Source organism: Physeter macrocephalus, chromosome 4 (genome assembly GCF_002837175.3).
Source record: "Physeter macrocephalus isolate SW-GA chromosome 4, ASM283717v5, whole genome shotgun sequence".
Classification (NCBI taxonomy): Eukaryota; Metazoa; Chordata; class Mammalia; order Artiodactyla; family Physeteridae; genus Physeter; species Physeter macrocephalus.
Genome location: NC_041217.1, coordinates 17,691,140 through 17,712,504, shown reverse-complemented (window position 1 = coordinate 17,712,504; position 21,365 = coordinate 17,691,140).

Below are 21,365 nucleotides of genomic sequence, written 5' to 3'. Positions count from 1 at the left end.
GGGAATTATTTATGCTCATCAGAGTGGGAAGCAAATGAGAAATTACTGTTCTTAAGAGAGAGTTGAGAAGAGATCAGCTACTAGATGTCAAATACAAGTAAGCAAGATACAGATGAAGAAACTCTAGCACGGAAGCCACAGATTAAGAAGCAAGAAGACATTTGGGATCAAAGGCACAGGAAGTCTGGTAGGTAAAAGGGTAAGTCATGTCAAGACTAAAATCATTAATTAGAATGTCAGGTGACTAAAACCCAGTCTTTACTTTCTGCTGTGCTCTTACAAGCTGAGGGATTGTAGGGCAAGTGTGCCTGCTAATCCAGCTCCAATGTCCATTTAACACTGTACTCTTCTCCCCCATCTTGGGCAGGCTTCAAGATGTCAGCCTGCAGTGGGACAGGGGACGTGGACAGCTTTACCTCCTCCTTTTCCTGCTCACTTACCTCTATTTTGCTAACTCTTCTACTCTTCAGTACTGCTGTAGCAGAAGGGAAATGAGGACAAATAATAGGCTGATCTTTACTTGAGCTGGAGTGCTTCATACCTTCTATCTGGCAGCTGGTTAAAATGTCATCCTGGAAGATAATTTTGGCTGACTCTCTCATGGGTGGCTTTTGTGAGCTCTTTGAGATTTCTGCTCTTATGCTGACCCAGGGGATTATAGCTCTATTGAAGGTGAACACCTGCCACTCCCACTTTCCATCTGAGGATACACCCTTCGACCTCTTTCTGCTGAGTTTGGCTCATGTCTCCTGTCAACCATGTTGATTAGGAATCATGCAGGATCCTCTCCTATGTCACTGCCTTTCTCCAACAGGGAAACACTGATGCCTCCCTTTCCTTGACAAACTCTGAGAGGCAGGTTGATTCCTGAACTATAACACTGTTGATTCCACCAACAGAGCAATTGGCTGGTAGGAAACAGATTCCAATCTATGCTTGATAAAGCTTTCTTATGCATGAATCAGACAGCAGTCTTGTGTCTCCTGATGGCAAGACAGTATCTCAAGCTCTCTGAGTGTAACCCCTTTCTCTATGTTTGAGGTGAAAGGGAGCACTCACCATGCCTCCTTTACAGAAGGGAAATGAAGACCCCAGCATAGCATCAGCTCTCTCCTAAGAGGTCTCCACCATAACGTTCTCCTTAAATCTTCTCTCTGTTCCATCTTTATATTCTTGAATTTGTTGAAGCTTCCAGAAAAATGTAACAGATTCTTGGAGGCTTTCCTTTGTAAATCGGCATACAAAGAGAGGTGATCTTTCTCACACTCACTTTGGTGTCCTGATACTTACCAGGAAGAGTTTCATTCTAAATTTCTGTTCCTTATCTTTCTGAAACCAGCAGTTCTGAAACTTGATTCATATTAGAATCACCAGCAAAGATTTTTAAAATATGGATATCTGCCAGTCCCCTCCCTCAGCCAGAGATTCTGATTTAAGTGGTCCAGGTGAACATTTGTATTTTTTAAAAATCTCTTGATTTTAATATGCAACCAGGGCTGAGAACAACTGATATAAGCAAATGACAATTTATCTCTTTAGCTGACAGTTTTGGATGAAATAGTTCTGTATTGATTTTTTTTCCTCTATTTTTATGGACAGAACTCTAGGCTAATCCCTCCAAAAACTATTCCTTATAAATTAATTTTAAAAAATCTCCCACGTGAATTCTACCAAGGACTTATTATTGTGTTTATAGAAGGATTAGTTTTTGTACAATTTTAACTCAGATTGTTAACATGTTTGTAACTATCTTCACTCAATCAAAATGGAAATCATACCATTAGCTGTTGATCAGTTGTATTTGTCAATACATATTAGTGTTCCCATGTATGAATATTTCTTCTCTGTTGAATAGGTTAAATTTATAAATTTCCTCATAATTTCAATCATTTTAAAGCATTACAAAAATAAGGAGAGAGGGAGAGTTAAGGAAAATCAATAATAACAATTTTTCTTTGCAAAGAAAAAAAAGCCCATTCAAAGCAAAAGAATGCACATGAAATGCATCTGAAAGAAACACATTTCTACCAGTTCTGTCATGTCTAAGGTAAATTCTCCAAAGAGAGTAAGATGGTCTCCTGATATTCTTATTCTAGGAAGTTTTTCAAATTTTTCTTAAAGTCTTTCTTATGTTGAAAATCAGAAAGTTCTAATGTACAGAACTGAGCCTAGTTGTCTAGTATTATCCCATCTTAAAGCCAAGTGCCTTTAATATCCAATTTTAACTTTAAAGGAAAAAGAAATCCATTGATTATTTTTCTGGATAGGGCTGATATTCTCAAACATCGTTAAAACACAAAAAAATAAATACAATAAGCTAGTTCTCTGCCTCCCGGTACAAAACCCTTTTAAACCAGCAGTTCTACCACTAGGAATTCATTCTATAGATGCCATCTCTGTGTGTGTGTGTGTGTGTGTGTGTGTGTGTGTGTGTGTGTACACAATGGGTTTATGGCAACATTGTTCAGAATAACAATGAACATGAAGCTAAATATAAATCAATGGGAAAACAAACAGTGGTAAAGCTATTAAACAAGATGACAGAGTTCTATGTATGCTGATAAGGAATAAAGTCTAAGGTGCTTTGTTAAGTTTAAAAGGAATGAAGTGTTCAATATGTTCATGTCTCAGTCTCTAGGTCAGATAGATAGATAGATAGATAGATAGATAGATAGATAGATAGATAGATAGACAGACTACATGAATATGTTTCTATACTGCATATAAAATTTCTGGAAAGATATGCAGAAAAGAGTAACAAAGGCTCCTCTCTGAGGTATGAGTCTAAGATACCATCTGGGGAGGATACTTGCTTTTCATTATATATCTTTTTGGACTGTTTGAATTTTTTATCATCGGTATGATGCAAGTCTCAATTAAAAAAAAGGCATTCTATTACAGCTAGTAACTAGTGGTTTAAGTCACCTTTAGTGATTTAAGACAAGTTTATCTTTGAAAGATCTATACATTGAAAACTATAAGACTCTGATGAAAGAAATTGAAGAAGAGACAAATGGAAAGATATCCCATGTTTATGGATTAGAATAATTAATATTATTAAAATATCCATACTACCCAAAGCTATCTATAGGTTCAATGTAATCCCTTTAAAATTCCAATGGCATTCTTCACAGAAATAGAAAAAAAATCCTAAAATTTGTAGAAAATCACAAAAGATCTCAAATGGCCAAATAAATCTTAAAAAGAAGAAAAAAGCTGGAGGCATCACACTTCCTGATTTCAAAATATACTACAAAGCTATAGTAATCAAAACAGTATGCCAGCATAAAAACAGACACATAAACCCATGGAACAGAACAAAGAGCCCAGAAATAAACTCCCACATATATGGTCAACTAATATTTGATAAGAAAGGCAAGAATACTCAAAGGGGAAAGAATAATCTCTTTAATAAACAGTGTTGGCAGACTTAGAGAATGAACTTATGGTTACCAGGGGGGAAAGGGTGGAGGGAAGGGATAGTTAGGGAGTTTGGGATTGACATGTACACACTACTATATTTAGAAAGGATAACAAACAAGGACCTACTGTATAGCACAGGGAACTTTGTTCAATGTTATGTGGCAGCCTGAACGGGAGGGGAGTCTGGGGGAGAATGGATACATGCATATGTATGGCTGAGTCATTTTGCTGTGCATCTGAAACTATAACATTGTTAATCAGCTATACTCCAACATAAAATAAAAAGTTAAAAAAAATAAATTCAGCAATAAAAATAAATAAATAAATGGTATTAGGAAAACTGAATAACTACCTGCAGTAGTTATTATACCACTCACAAAAATTAACTTAAAATGGATTCATGACTTACACAAAGACCTGAAATTTAAAACTCCTAGTAATAAAGGTAGGGGAACAGCTCCTTTACATTGATCGCGGCAATAAAATTTTGGTTGTGACACCAAAAGTACAGGCAACAAAGGCAAAAATAAATAAGCGGGACTATGTCAAATTTAAAAAGCTTCTTCACAGCAAAGGAAATCATCAGTGAAATGAAAAGGCAAATTACAGAATGGGAGAAAGTATTTGCAAACCATATATCTGATAAGGACTTATATCAAAAAATATATAAAGAACTTATACAACCCAATAACAATAATGACAACAACAATAAAACCCCAAATGATCCAATTAAAAAATGGATGGAGGAACTGAATAGACATTTTTCCAAAGAAGACATACAGTTGACCAATAAGCACATGAAAAGATGTTCAACATCACTAATAATCAGGGAAATGAAAGTCAAAACCACAATGAGGTAGAAACTGTTAGAATGGCTATCATCAAAACCACAAAAGGTGGGCTTTCCTGGTGGTGCAGTGGTTGGGAGTCCACCTGCCGATGAGGGGGACGCAGGTTCGTGCCCCGGTCCGGGAGGATCCCACATGCTGCAGAGCGGCTGGGCCCGTGAGCAATGGCCACTGAGCCTGCGCATCCGGAGCCTGTGCTCTGCAACGTGAGAGGCCACAACAGTGAGAGGCCCGCGTAACGCAAAACAAAAACAAAAACACAAAAGGTAACAAATGTTGGTGAGGATGCAGAGAAAAGAGAATGCTTGTGCACTGTTAGTAGGAATGTAAATTAGTGTAGCCACTATGGAAAACAGTATGGAGGTTCCTCAAAAAATTAAAAATAGAACTACCATATGATCCAGCAATCCCACTTCTGAGTATATATCCAAAGAAAGGACAACAGGATGCCAAGGACATATCTGCACTCTCATGATCATTCATTATTCACAATAACCAAGATATAAAAACAACTAAAGTAGCCATCAACAGATAAACAGATAAATGGATAAAGAAGATTCATATATATACATATATATGTATATATATATATATGGAAAAGGGGAAATGTTGGTCAGAATACAACTCTGCAGTTAGAAGAATAAGTTCTAGGGATCTAATGCACAGCATTGTGATTATAGTTAATGTTATTCTAGTATATACTTGAAAGTTGCTAAGAGAGTAGACCTGAAATGTTCTCACCAGAAAAAAAAAAAAAAAAGGTGATGATGTGATATGACGGAAGGTTAGCTAATGCTACAGTGGTAATCATATTGCAGTGTATGTGTATCAAATCAGTGCATTGTACACCTTTAATTTACACAATGTTATATGTCAATTATATCTCAAGAAAGCTGGAAAAAAGAGACAGGCTTATCTCCATGTTCATACATTGCATTTACACATTCATTTATTTATTCATTCAGCAAACATTTTGAATGCCTACTATATTAACTGAACAACCAGCAATTCCTATTGCTTTGATGGAGTAAGTTGTGAGAAAAAAAGAGTAGCAAAAAAGGGTCTAAACATTTCCATTCATTCACTCATTCATTAATTGACTCAGAATAAATACTATTCAATAAACACCTAACAAAAATAAATAAATAAATAAACACCTGTCAAGTACCACATAAACCTATACAAGAGGGCTGGTACATACCTCATCTATAGACATTGCCCCAAATGGCCACAATGAGGACAGATTCGAAAGTGTCCATCAAGCCAACCTATACCATGTCGCAAACGCTATGCTTCCATGTGCAGCACTGTGGCAGAAAAATGGGTCCATTCTTTTATTAACTTGTTAATTAAAGACTTATTGTTTTAACTCTCTATGGGCTTTTTCAGAATACAAAGTTGTACAAGACATACTCCCTACTATTAGATCTATTTGCCTTATTTTTTTGCATTTTAAAATTTATAAAATATTTTCATTTATTACTTCATTTGATTCTCAAAAAAAAAAAAACCCTGTGAAATAAGCAAGACCGGTATTGTTTTTCTCAGTTTGCAAACAGAAATCAAAATTTTGAGAGTGAGTGTCTTGCTCAAAGTGGTCGAGATGAGAGTAGAAACCAGTGTGCCTTTTGCTGCACGTACCACAGACTTACATCTGTCACTCCCACATTTTACTGTGGGAGTAATTGTATCTGTAATTGGCTGGTTCACTGGAGAAGCCCTATAAAGAGGGAATCACAAAAGTGATGCATACTTACCTCTAACTATTTATTTCAATTTCGTAAAGGTACATTTATTCGCCAGTCTTTTCCTTGTAGACCCATGCCTTTTTGTTATGCATGGTCAACTGATTAAAATTCCACCTAGTCCTACTCATAGACTGACACCCATAATGCATCCATCATCTATGATTTCTCAATTTTGGTTCCTTTAAAGTGAGGCTGAAATTACGGAGATGTGCAAAGTATTCTGAATCCAGAATCCTTCTAGATGTTTATAATTTCTCCCAATCTTTTACAATCATTTTACCCATACCTAATTTAACAGAAATATTTGTAGTGACCCTCCTCTTCCAAGTATTCCAAGGCTTTCCAAAGTATTCAGTGTAGCTTTCAGTGTAACTCTCCTTCTGGGCTCATATTTTATTGCTTTACACCCTACTTAGTTACAGAAACAAGTGCATTTGGCACAAACGCAGTTGGGAGCAAGCGTTGTAAGATAACAATGCAAAGTCACAAACAAATGTTGCGGAAGAGCCAAGAGCTGTGAACTATGGCTATCAGTCCGCATGATTTACAAAGAGGGTGGAGAGAAATCACTAGTCTGATGAGTTTGTTAACTAGAGCTCAGTTAAGAGAACTTCTACAATAATAGGCAAATAAGAAGCTGCCCTCAAAGCATGTTTATGTGTGACTGTGTGACTGGAAGTATCTTGTACCTCCCGCAGCAAACCTGTAGACTCCTCAAATTGTTATCAAATTGCATGCAGAACATTCGCCAGTACTGAAGAAAAGGCTGTTTCAGCTGGGCAGTCAGGGGTTTGACTTAGGCAGGAGGCTAAAGATAATGTTTTTCTAAGAAACACTCGAGAGTGTTTGCCCAATCTTAAATGTAAAATTGATCTTGATTACAAAAACTTCAGATTCTTAAAACATAGGTTCTCTAGTGGAGTAAAAGGAATAATGACAACACTTTATTCTAGTTGTCTCAGAGAGGACTACTCTCTCTACTTCCCAGCATAGGGTTTATTATATGGTTTGTGCTTAATACACATTTGCTGAAACTGTGACCAAAAAACCATATTTGGTTTTTTGTTTGTTTTTGTTTTTTATTGATGTGTAGTTGATTTACAATGTTGTGTTGGTTTCTGGTATACAGAAAAGTGATTCAGTAATATATATATATTCTTCTTCATTTTCTTTTCCATTATGGCTTATTGCAGGATATTGAATATAGTTCCCTGTGCTATAGTGTAGGGCTTTGTTGTTTAGCTAATTTATAGTCTTTATCTGCTAATCCCAAACTCCTATTTTATCCCTCCCCCTTCCCCTTTGGTAACCATGAATTTGTTTTTTATGTCTGTGAGTCTGAAAAAGTCATCTTTGGAAAAGAAAAAAATTTGATTTGTTGGAGTGTTTAAGTTTAGGTCCTTCTCCTTATACATAAAGATCTGCTCAGTCAGTTCTGTGTGAAATGTAGCAGTGTGGGGATAATAACTTTATTAAGTAGGAGATGTATTGGGGAAGGTAAATGTCTGGATCATTAAGAAAAATTTCTTTTGACACCCTCTTTAAAATTTTACCAGAAAATATGAACTTTATTCACCATGTGATTATCTAAATACTCTGACCCAGGGCTGAAGAATTGGCAAAATGTCCTTAAAATCTTTTCTTTTTCTTTCTTTCTTTCTCTTTTTTTTTTTTTTTTTTTTTTGCATACAAGGAACCCCATTGTGACTAGCTGTTCTAGACTGTTCTTATTTGTTAAGCTTTTGGGTAACCACCTTCCACGAAAAGTTGTGTGACCTGTCTTATCATCATAGTTTCTGTGTCCTTTCAGTTCAGCGGCATTAGAAGGGTGTGGTTTTCCCAGTAAACTCTTGTTTGGACTAAACTCCCTTTGTCATTTTCACAGCCAAGAACTTTGTAATAATAATTCTTGTTTGGAACAATTTTAGTCAAGTTCATTTGAGTCACGATGTTGTGATTTCTCCAAAAAGTGCAGAATCAAAGCTATTCTTATGGGACATTTAAGGAATAGTCTTTCAGCTCTTATGCTGAATGGGATTTAAGTGAATAATCCAAATAGAAATAGGAGAGCATGCAAGATTACAATTCGCAGGCAAAGAGGAATGGCAAATCCACTCCATGAAATGGTTTAATTTCCCTCTTCCTTGCCTTTTTCTTCTCCTCTCCTTTTTTGCCTTCTTTTTCATTTTTTCCTTGCTTTTTGTCCTTCTTCCTTGACTTTTTAGCCCTTTTCTTTCATGTAATCTACTTCTCTTTTCTCTCCCTCATTCCCTCCCTCCCCAGCCACGCTCTTGGAGTGTCTGGCAAAGTCTTCTCTGGAGTGATGGGTGAGCTGCCATAGCAGGTATGGTTCTCAGTGACTGAGCTTGATTAGGCAAGATTCAGAATTGAGACAAAAATAGGAAGGAAAAAAGGAAGAGATCTGGAGCAGGGTACCTTCTCAAATGGAACAAGATATGAGGAACACAGCATAATGATCAGCATACTTGTTGTGAATGGGATTGGGACGCCTGCACCACGTTTTTTGGGGTGCAGGCCTGGTAGTGTGCAGGTGAGTGAAGCCTGGGATTGGCTTCAGGGGAGTCCTCCCTTGCCCTCACTCCTCTTCCTATTCCATCGCCAGGCTTGTTTCTTGCTTTCTTTCTCTCCTTCCTTTATTCTGTTTTGTTCATGAAGCTATCCATAGACAGGGTGAAAATTAAAAACATTTAGGTACAGGAAGTATCTCTCATCCTTACTTTCTGAGTTTTTCATCTAAAGTGGTTATTGCATCAGCATTACTGAATGCATTAGAGACATCAGGGTGAAGTAAACACCATGGAGGAGATCTTCGGCGAGGAGGGAGACTGACAGGCAAGCACATCGTTAGAGCTTGGTGTGATCTATGGTGTGAAAGGTACCGTTGAAATGCTATGGCAAGGCAGGAAGGTAGTTATCTGCTCATGGCATGTTTCCAGGAACAAGGAGAGGAAGGAAATTCCAAGAGGGAACAAGGGGAATGCCAGAGATTTCCAAACTGTTGGAGGAGAGGCACAGCCTGGCTTGAGGAATCTCAGTCACTGTTATTGAAGATCCTGACAAGGATCTTGGGCTTGATTCTCTGAGCCAGAGCTGGCCTAGGCTGAACAGGTATTAGTGTGAGATAAAAGGGCAGAATGGCAGTAAGCCAAACAGAGAAAGATAAATATCAGGTGATATCGCTTATATGTGGAACCTAAAAAAATGATACAAATGAACTTATTTACAAAACAGAAATAGACTCACAGACATAAAAACAAACTTATGGTTAACAAAAGGGGGGAAGGTCGGGGGAGGGAGGGATAAATTAGGAGTTTGGAATTAACATATACACACTACTATATATAAAATAGATAACTGACAAGGATCTACTGTATAGCACAGGGAACTATACTCAATATTTTGTAATAACCTATAAGGGAAAAGAATCTGAAAAGGAATATATATATATATATATATGTATAATTGAATCATTGTGCTATACACCTGAAAGTAACACTATATTGTAAATCAATTATACATCAAATAAATAAATAGATAGATAGATAAGATTATAAATTCATCATGTCACCTTTCCTGGCTCTAATCCCCATTCAGTGTAATTCAGGGGAGTCAGGAGGGCTTGGTTCAAATCCTGGCCCAGCCACTTACTTATATGACCTTAAAGACATTAATTAATCTTTCTGAGCCTCATTTTTCTTGTCAATAAAAAGATGATTCATAGCACACACACACACACACACACACACACAACAAAAAAGAATGGCAGGGAGCAATCACTCCAGTGTTACCTATGGGATAACCTCTGATAGCATTAGTTATTGCTTCACATATTGAACTTTATCCTCAATTTTTGTCCCAGTCTAAAAAAGTTTCCGATAAACTGCTATATATAGTACCAAACAATTGATAGATTACGAAGACATTGGACATGTAGTCTCATTTGCACTTTTAAAGATTAGCCTATCAGTAATGTTTAGATGTTTGACAGGGCAAGATGGAAGGAGTAAAAAACATTGAGAAGGCTATTGCAACAGTCCGGACCCAATACTCCAACCACAAAAAAATTGCTGGGGACTTGAACCATGTTGGGGGCAAAGAAGATGGAGATGAAAGAGTATAGTATCAGGATATTTAGCAAGTAGATGCTGATGGATCTAGTGATTATTTTGATGTGGAAGTTAAAGGTAAAGAAGGAATGAAATAACCAGTAAATATCATTATACAGGGAAAGATGGGACTCAGTGCCATACCAGCAGCAACTTCCAAGTATGTGAATTCTAAATAAATTTCACATCTTTATACTTCAGCCTGGATAAATATCCCTGTATTTGTAATATGCTAGATTTGGCAGTTCCTCTGAGAAACACAGATTTTAAAAAAAATTGTTATCTTGAATATCAATATGTCACATAAGCCTAGTGTTATTAAAACAACAATAACAACAACTTAGTTTTAAAGGTGAAAAAAAAGATTGCTATGAATACACTTATGCAGGAACAGTGATCTCTGCTTTGAGTATATCAGGCATGGTCTTTACCTCACAATCAATAACTGCAATTCTTCAGACTTGACTGCTAAGTTTATTCCAAATAAACAAGTCACAGAATGGCTAAGTGATTTGCCTGAGGGTATATGTAATGAGCTGAATTGTGTCCCCTCTAAATTCATATGTTAAAATTTTAACTCCTAGGACCTTAGCATTTGGAGATAGGACCTTTAAAATGGTGATCAAATTAAAATGAAACATGAGCGTGGCTCTAATCCAATATGACTGTGGTCTTTATAAGAGGAAATTTGGACACAGATAGTTACAGAGGGAAGACCATATGAAGACACAGGAAGATGACCATCTACAAGCCAAGGAAAGAGGCCTCAGAGAAGCCAGCTCTGACCACCTTGTCCTTGGACTGTTAGGAATCTGCTGACCAAAACCACCCACGTTGGCCAGGCCCACTTGCCTGAGCTGTCTCACAACAGGAGGTCCTAATAAGGAACACGGTGCTGCTGTTGAAAACTAACCTGCAGAATTCGGGAGGGGCCAAAAGAGGGAGGAGACGACCAACCTCCCAGAGTCCTTCTTGCTGGAATCCATTTTGGCTGAGAAATGCACACGCCACCAGGAAGGACAGTGAGTCATACTATGGGCCAAGCAAGATGATTGGCCTGAGATGGCCCGAAAACTAACCCCATCACCATAAAACCTGATACTGTGAGCCGCATGGCAGAGCAGTTCTCCTGGGTTCACTTACCCTGCGGCTGTCCAAAGTCTTTTGCTTTGTCAGTACATGTGTCTCCTCAGGCAATTCATATCCAAGTTAGACAATAGCCCACTCTCGGGCCCTGGAAGGGGTTCCCCCTTCCTGCACCAGGACTTCTAAGCAGTGAGACTATGAGAAAATACATTTCTGTTGTTTGAGCTGCTCAAGCTATAGTGCTTTGTTGTGGCAGCCCTAGCAAACTAACACAGTACACGACTCATAAATGGTCTAGACCTGATTGGGACTCTGGCCAGTCTGACTCCAAAACCTATGCATTACCTGAGGCCCTCTTTACTACCTACCGCAAGAGGAGAATATCTATGGGCTGAATCATCATGGCTCTCACTCTAACTAAGGAGTGTGTCACACCAAGAACTTCCCCCAGTAGATGAGCTGCTATTCTAGACTGATCATGATCTCTTAATTTATGATGACAATGATTAGTGCAGAAAGGTTTTAAATTGCTATACTATATTAGGGGAAGAAAAATAGAATTTCATGACAATGTACCAAAGCTTTTGAACTCTGGCTTCCATAGATGACTGGGAACTTACTCAAGGCTAAGAATGGTATTCTTGGATTGCCCAACTGATAAAGAGAAAAAAAGAACAGCATTTGATACAGCTAAAGCTTTGCAATGAACTAAAGGAAGAAAGGAACTAGCTAAGTTAAATATTAACTTAAACCACAACCATTTGGCTAAGCCTGAGGTTCTTCTACAGAGTGAATGTTATATTCCTTACATAGACTCAGAATTTTTGCATTCCTTCATAATGATATGATAGTTCTTCCTGACTATGACAGTTGCTAATCTAACACCAATGACAATAACATCACAAATCAATTTAGTTGCTCTGTTCAGAGCTTCTAAATCTTTCTTTTGCAATATGTGAACTTCCTATAACCTAGAATTTATGAAATGGAGCCATATGTGACCTCCATACTGTCCCAATTTTCAGAACCCTATCCCACTAAGATAATTCTTTTAAAATAGCTGGCTAAGAATCATCAGGTAAATCATGTTACACAGATGTTTATGAAAAATTTTGACTTGGTCTCTGTGAACATCTATTTTGTCACTTATTAAAGAATTCAGAGTGTTAAGGAAAATTATTTCATCATATCTCATAAATTTCTTAATATGTTTGATCTCTAACAGTATTCTTGCCCTGTGAAGAATTCACATTATCATGATTTCCCAATAATAATTTTAACATTTTAATTCTCTTTTTTTTTTTTTATAAAAAAGTGTGTTTGAGGTCTCTGCTAAAATTCTTTTTCCTCTCTTTTTTTTTCTTCATCCTCACTGCCCAATCCAAGTTCTTATCACCCATTCCTAGATTACTGCAATAGTCCCTCAAGCTATTCTTCTGCCTTGTGTTGCTTTCCCTAACCAATTCATCCTACACATTACTGCCAGATTAATAATTCTAGACCAGGGCTTCCCTGGTGATGCAGTGGTTAAGAATACGCCTGCCAATGCAGGGGACATGGGTTCAAACTCTGGTCCAGGAAGACCCCACATGCCATGGAGCAACTAAGCCCGTGCGCCACAACTACTGAGCCTGTGCTCTAGAGCCCACAAGCCACAACTACTGAACCCATGTGCCACAGTTACTGAAGCCTGTGTGCCTAGAGCCTGTGCTCTGCAACAAGAGAAGCCACCACAACGAGAAGCCCGCGCACCTCAACAAAGAGTAACCCCTGCTCGTCGCAACTAGAGAAAGCCGGTGTGCAGCAACGAAGACCCAACACAGCCAAAAATAAATAAATAAATTTTAAAAAATAAAGAAATAATTCTAGACCAGATCTTTGTGTTAACTCTGCTGCACAGAAAACATCCATGGTTTCCCATCCACTAGCTACAGTTAAAGTCCAAATTCCTGAGTGATCCATAATCTGGCCCCACTCAATCTTCCAAACTTTCTAGCCTTACCTTCTAACACTCCCTCACGGTGAGCTGGCTAAACTGATTTTCTGAAATCCTACAGACCTTACTGTCTATATTCTTTTTTCTTATCATTAATCAAACATAGTTTTCAGACATCAGTTTTTATCTGATTTCTTTTGCTAGATGCCCAAACACCTTAAATGTTCTTCATTAAATTTTACTATTCATACAATAATCAATGTCAATGTTGTTTGCTTCTTTGCATCCCTCACAAAGGTTAATGGAAATGATTATTTCTGTGACTTTCAAGAGCTATTTTAAAGTTCCCTACAGAGGACACAAATGTAAATAAGACATGATTCCTGTCCTCAAGCAGTTCACCTCTAGAAGAAAGATGAAAGAGTACAAAGAAAGGTAAATATAATACAATATGAAAATTCTAGTCTAAAGGGATGAACAAAGGACTGTGGGAGCAAAAGCTTGTGTAGGTAAAGAATGTTGGGAGTGGGGAGGTGGTTTGCATATGACAGAAAGTCATAGAATGACATTTGGATTGGACCTTGAAGAATAAATATAATCTTTTGTAAGCAGAGAAGAGGGCTTGCAATTGCAACTTTTATACCTCAATCCTTATGAAATAATCACTGAAAAAAGTCCCTGAGAAGACTCTTGTTTGCTCCAACCAGAAACCTATGGATTTCCTCTGTTACAAATAATATTTATGTTAATTTCTCAGGTCAGGCCGTGTCCATGCCCACTTGGTTAGTAGAATTTGAGACATGTGCACAGTTTAAAGTAAAAATTCTGACTTCTTTGGGGTAATTCTTTTCCAACCCATGACCACAGGCAGGTGGCCACTTCTCAAATACCTCCCAGGGTTTTTCCATGGAGGTTTTCCAAACCCTTCCAACTCTCAGCCTGATGGAGGGAGTCCCAATTCTGTTTCCTCAAAGAACATAAGTTCAACAGACTCAGTGCTTTACTTTCCTGCAAGTGGGCATTGAAACTCAGACTAGGTTTTGAGATCCTGAGAGTCATTCAGTTTTAACTCCCATTCAATGCTCTGATTGTAAGGTTTGTGTTTCTGCATCTGGGTGATTTTTCTTTCTGACTTTAAAGCTTAAAGATATATTTTGTTTTGTTATTCTTTATCCAACATTTTTATATGAATTTACTCAAAAGTGAGGATCCTTAGATCAGTTCAGCCTGCCATACTGATTGGAAATATTAAGGTTTATTTTAGGCTTATTGCCTTAGGATTATTTCCTAGAAGGAAAACAACACAAGGTTAAATGGAAATTACATTTTGAGTGGTATAGAATATTGTTATAGTTTCCTGAAGGAGATATATGACAAGAAAAATAATAGGATTATCCATTCAATAGAATATTTTGTTTAGCTGACTTGCCCACAAACAGGTAAACATCTTGATCAGTATTGAAAAGAAATCAACCTTTTTATCATTTTTCTCTCCAGAAACAAAATCCCATAATTTTCTTAGTTGTTCTAATGGTATTGTATCAATACTTGAGACCTACAAAGTTTTTCTTACAAAAAGATGACATACCCCCTCAGGTCATGCAGCTTTCACTCTAATTTAGGTGTCAGTAAACATTTTCTATAAGGTCCAGATAGTAAATATTTTAGCTTTGTGGGTCATTATTACCTGTTGCAACTACTTAATTCTGCAATTCAATTATAGTACAAAATCATCCACAGACAATACATAAATGAATGGACATGGCTATGTTCCAGTAAAACCTTATGTACAAATACAGGTATCAGGGAGCATTTGACAGATGAGCCATAGTTTGCCAACCCTGCCGTAATTGAAGAAATAAGGAAACAGGACATATATATGAATTAGTCAGAGCTCTTCAGAGAAGCAGAACCAATAAGAGATAGATAGGGTGAGACCTTCAAGATGGCAGAGGAGTAAGATGTGGAGATCACCTTCCTCCCCACAAATACATCAGAAATACATCTACACGTGGAACAGCTCTTACAGAACACCTACTGAATGCTGGCAGAAGACCTCAGACTTCCCAAAAGGCAAGAAACTCCCCACGTACCTGGGTACGGCAAAAGAAAAAAGAAAAAACAGACACAAAATAATAGAGACAGGACCTGCACCCCTGGGAGGGAGCTGTGAAGGAGGAAAAGTTTCCACACACGATGAAGCCCCTTCACTGGCGGAGACGGGGTTGGGGAGAAGCTTCAGCACCACAGAGGAGAGCACAGCAACGGGTGCAGAGGGCAAAGCGGAGAGATTCCCGCACAAAGGATCGGTGCCGACCAGCACTCACCAGCCCAAGAGGCTTGTCTGCTCGCCCGCTGGGGCGGGCGGGGGCTGGGAGCTGAGGCTTGGGCTTCGGAGGCCAGACCCCAGGGAGAGGACTGGGGTTGGCTGTGTGAACACAGCCTGAAGAGGCTAGTGTGCCACTGCTAGCTGGAATGGAGTCCAGGAAAAAGTCTGGACCTGCCTAAGAGACAAGAGACCATTGTTTCCAGGTGCACGAGGAGAGTGGATTCAGAGCACCACCTAAATGAGCTCCAGAGATGGGTGTGAGCCACGGCTATCAGCGTGGACACCAGAGAGGGCATCAAACACTAAGGCTGCTGCTGCAGCCACCAAGAATCTTGTGTGCAAGCAGAGGTCACTATGCACACTGCCCCTCCTGGGAACCTGTGCAGCCCACCACTGCCAGGGTCCTGTGATCCAGGACAGCTTTCCCGGGAGAACACATGGCAAGCCTCAGGCTGTTGCAACATTATGCCAGGTTCTACGGCTGCAGACTAGCCCCACATTCCATACCCCACCCTCCCCCTGGCCTGAGTGAGCCAGACCCCCTAATCAGCTGCTCTTTTAACCCCCTCCTGTGTGAGCAGGAACAGACGCCCTCAGGTGAACTACACACAGAGGTGGAGCCAAATCCAAAGCTGAGCCCCAGAAGCTGTGCAAACAAAGAATAGAAAGGGAAATCTCTCCCAGCATCTTCAGGAGCGGTGGATTAAATCTCCACAACTACATCAACTTGATGTACCCTGCATCTGTGGAATACCTGAATAGATGACAAATCATCGCAAAATTAAGATGGTGGACTTTGGGAGCAACTGTAGACTTGGGATTTGCTATATGCAACTGACTGGTTTCTAGTTTTATGTTTATCTTAGTTTACTATTTAGAGTTTATTATCATTGGTAGATTTGTTTATTGATTTGGTTGCTCTTCCTTTTTTTTTATATATATAGATTTTTTTTTCCTTTTTCTCCTTTTGTGAGCATCTATGTGTAAGCTTCTTTGTGTGATTTTGTCAGTATAGCTTTGCTTTTAGCATTTGTCCCAGGGTTCTGTCTGTCCGTTGTTATTTTTTTTAATATAGTTTTAGCACTTGTTATCTCTGGTGGATTTGTTTTTTGGTTTGGTTGCTCTCTTCTTTCATTTTTTTTTATTATTTTTTAATTTCTTTACTTTTAATCATCTTGACTTTTTATTTTAAAAACTTTATTTCTTTTTATTTTATTTTTTCTTTTTCTTTCTTTCTTTCTTTCTTTCTTCCTTCCTTCCTCCTTGCTTTCTTTCTTTCTTTTTTTCTTTCTTCTTTCTCCCTTTTCTTCTGAGCCGTGTGGCTGACAGGGTCTTGGTGCTCCAGCCGGGTGTCAAGCCTGTGCCTCTGATGTGGGAGAGCTGAGTTCAGGACATTGGTCCACCAGAGACCTCCCAGCTCCATGTAATATCAAATGGCGAAAGCTCTCCCAGAGATCTCCATCTCAGCACTAAGACCCAACTCCACTCAACAACCAGCAAGCTACAGTGCTTGACACCCTATGCCAAACAACTAGCAAGACAGGTAAACAACCCCACCCATTAACAGAGAGGCTGCCTAAAATCATAGTAAGTTCACAGACACCCCAAAACACACCACCGGACATCGACCTGCTCACCAGAAAGACAATATCTAGCCCCATCCACAAGAACACAGGGAACAGTCCCCTCCACCAGGAAAGCCTACACAACCCACTGAACCAAGCTTACCAACTGGAGAGTATTAAAAGCAGCAAGGGAAAAGCAGCAAATAACATACAAGGGAATCCCCATAAGGTTAACAGCTGAACTTAAAGCAGAAACTCTGCAAGACAGAAGGGAGTGTCAAGACATATTTAAACTGATGAAAGGGAAACGCCTACAATGAAGATTACTCTACCCAGCAAGGATCTCCTTCAGATTCAATGGAGCAATTAAAAACTTTACAGACGAGCAAAATTGAGCAAGGTAAAAACCCACCAGACCAAACAAATGGAGAGGAAATAGGCAGAATTTTCCTATTTCAGAGAATTCAGAGTAATGAGAATGAAAAAGAATTCAGAGTAATGAGAGTTAAGATGATCCAAAATTTTGGAAATAGAATGAGGAAAATACAAGAAACATTTAACAAGGACCTAGAAGAACTAAAGAGCAAACAAACGATGAACAACACAATAAATGAAATTAAAAATTCTCTGGAAGGAATCAATAGCAGAATAACTGAGGCAGAAGAATGGATAAGTGATCTGGAAGATAAAATATTGGAAAAACTACCACAGAGCAGAATAAAGAAAAAAGAATGAAAAGAATTGAAGACAGTCTCAGAGACCTCTGGGATAACATTAAATGCACCAACATTCGAATTATACGGGCCCCAGAAGAAGAAGACAAAAAGAAAGGGACTGAGAAAATATCTGAAGGGATTATAGTTGAAAACTTCCCTAATATGGGAAAGGAAATAGTCAATCAAGTCCAGGAAGCACAGAAAGTCCCATACAGGATAAATCCAAGGAGAAACACGCCAAGACATATATAAATCAAAATATCAAAAATTAAATACAAAGAAAAAGTATTAAAAGCAGCAAGGGAAAAGCAGCAAATAACATACAAGGGAATCCCCATAAGGTTAACAGCTGAACTTAAAGCAGAAACTCTGCAAGACAGAAGGGAGTGTCAAGACATATTTAAACTGATGAAAGGGAAACGCCTACAATGAAGATTACTCTACCCAGCAAGGATCTCCTTCAGATTCAATGGAGCAATTAAAAACTTTACAGACGAGCAAAATTTAAGAGAATTCAGCACCACCAAACCAGCTTTATAACAAATGCTAAAGGAACTTCTCTAGGCAGGAAACACAAGAGAAGGAAAAGTGCTAGAGAAACAAACTCAAAACAATTAAGAAAATGGTAATAGGAACATACATATCGATAACTACCTTAAATTTAAGTGGATTAAATGCTCCCACCAAAAGATATAGACTGGCTGAATGGATACAAAAACAAGACCTGTATATATGCTGTCGACAAGAGACCCACTTCAGACCTGGGGACACATACAGTCTGAAAGTGAGGGGATGGAAAAAGCTATTCCATGCAAAAGGAAGTCAAAAGAGAGCTGGAGTAGCAATTCTCATACCAGACAAAATAGACTTTAAAATAAAGATTGTTACAAGAGACAAAGAAGGACACTACATAATGATCAAGAAGTCAATCCAAGAAGAAGATATAACAAGTGTAAGTATTTATGCACCCAACATAGGAGCACCTCAAAATATAAGGCAAATACTAACAGCCATAAAAGGGGAAATTGACAGTAACACATCTTAGTAGGGGACTTTAACACCCCAATTTCACTAATGGACAGATCATCCAAAAGGAGAATTAATAAGGAAACACAAGCTTTAAATGACCCATTAAACAAGATGGACTTAATTGATATTTTAGGACATTCCATCGAAAAACAACAGAATACACTTTCTTCTCAATTGCTCATGGACTTTCTCCAGGATAGATCATATCTTGGGTCACAAATCAAGCCTTGGTACATTTAAGAAAATTGAAATCATATCAAGTATCTTTTCCGACCAGAATGCTATGAGGCTAGATATCAATAACAGGAAAAAATATGAAAAAAATACAAACACATGGAGGCTAAACAATATACTACTTAATAACAAAGAGATCACTGAACAAATCAAAGAGGAAATAAAAAAATACCTAGAAACAAATGACAATGGAGACACGATGACCCAAAATCTATGGGATGCAGCAAAAGCAGTTCTAAGAGGGAAGTTTATAGCAACACAATCCTCCCTCAAGAAACAAGAAACATCTCAAATAAACAACCTAACCTTACACCTAAAGCAATTAGAGAAAGAAGAAATAACCCAAAAGTTAGCAGAAGGAAAGAAATCATAAAGATCAGATCAGAAATAAATGAAAAAGAAATGAAGGAAATGATAGCAAAGATCAATAAAACTGAAAGCTGGTTCTCTGAGAAGATAAACAAAATTGATAAACCATTAGCCAGACTCATCAAGATTAAAAGACTCAAATCAATAGAATTAGAAATGAAAAAGGAGAAGTAACAACTGAGAGTGCAGAAATACAAAGGATCATAAGAGATTATTAGAAACAACTATATGCCAATAAAATGGACAACCCAGAAGAAATGGACAAATTCTTAGAAAAGCCAAACCTTCTGAGACCGAACCAGGAAGAAATAGAACATATAAACAGGCCAATCACAAGCACTGAAATTGAGACTGTGATTAAAAAGCTTCCAACAAACAAAAGCCCAGGACCACATGGCTTCACAGATGAATTCTATCAAACATTTAGAGAAGAGCTAACACCTATCCTTCTCAAACTCTTCCAAAATATAGCAGAGGGAGGAACACTCCCAAACTCATTCTATGAGCCCACCATCACCCTGATACCAAAAGCAGACAGAGATGTCACCAAGAAAGAAAACTACAGGCCAATATCACTGATGAACATAGATGCAAAAATCCTCAACAAAATACTAGCAAACAGAATCCAACAGCCCATGAAAAGGATCATACACCATGATCAAGTGGAGTTTATCCCAGAAATGCAAGGATTCTTCAATATATACAAATCAATCATTATGATAAAGCATATTAACAAATTGAAGGAGAAAAAACATATGATCATCTCAGTAGATGCAGAAAAAGCTTTTGACAGAAATCAACACCCATTTATGATAAAAACCCTCCTGAAAGTAGGCAAAGAGGGAACCTACCTCAACACAATAAAGGCCATATATGACAAACCCACAGCCAACATCTTTCTCAATGGTGAAAAACTGAAACCATTTCCTCTAAGACCAGGAACAAGACAAGGTTGTCCACTCTCACCACTATTATTCAACATTGTTTTGGAAGTTTTAGCCACAGCAATCAGAGAGGAAATAATGATGAAAAATCTGAAAGAGAAATTAAGGAAACATTCCCATTTACCATTGCAACAGAAAGAATAAAATACCTAGGAATAAACTTACCTAGGGAGATAAAAGACATGTATGCAGAAAACTATAAGACACTGATGAAATAAATTAAAGATGATACAAACAGATGGAGAGATATACCATGTTCTTGGCTTGGAAGAATCAACAATGTGAAAATGACTATAGTACCCAAAGCAATCTACAGATTCAATGCAATCCCTATCAAACTACCAATGGCATTTTTCACAGAGCTAGAGCAAAAAATTTCACATTTGTGTGGAAACACAAAAGACCTTGAATAGCCACAGCAATCTTGAGGAAAGAAAAGCAGAGCTGGAGGAATCAGGCTCCATGTCTTCAGACTATACTACAAAAGCTACAGTAATCAAGACAGTATGGTAAAGGCACAAAAACAGAAATATAGAACAAAGTAACACCATACACAAAAATAAACTCAAAATGGATTAAAGACCTAAATGTAAGGCCAGACACTATAAAACTCTTAGAGGAAAACATAGGCAGAGCACTCTATGACATAAATCACAGCAAGATCCTTTTTGACCCACCTCCTAGAGAAATGGAAATAAAAACAGAAATAAACAAATGGGACCTAATGAAACGTAAAAGCTTTTGCACAGCAAAGGAAAGCAGAAACAAGACGAAAAGACAACCCTCAGAATGGGAGAAATATTTGCAATTGAAGCAACTGACAAAGGATTAATCTCCAAAATATACAAACGGCTCATGCAGCTCAATATCAGAAAAACAAACAACCTAATCCAAAAATGGGTAGAAGACCTAAACAGACATTTCTCCAAAGAAGATATACAGATTGCCAACAAACACATGAAAGGATGCTCAACATCACTAATCATTAGAGAAATGCAAGTCAAAACTACA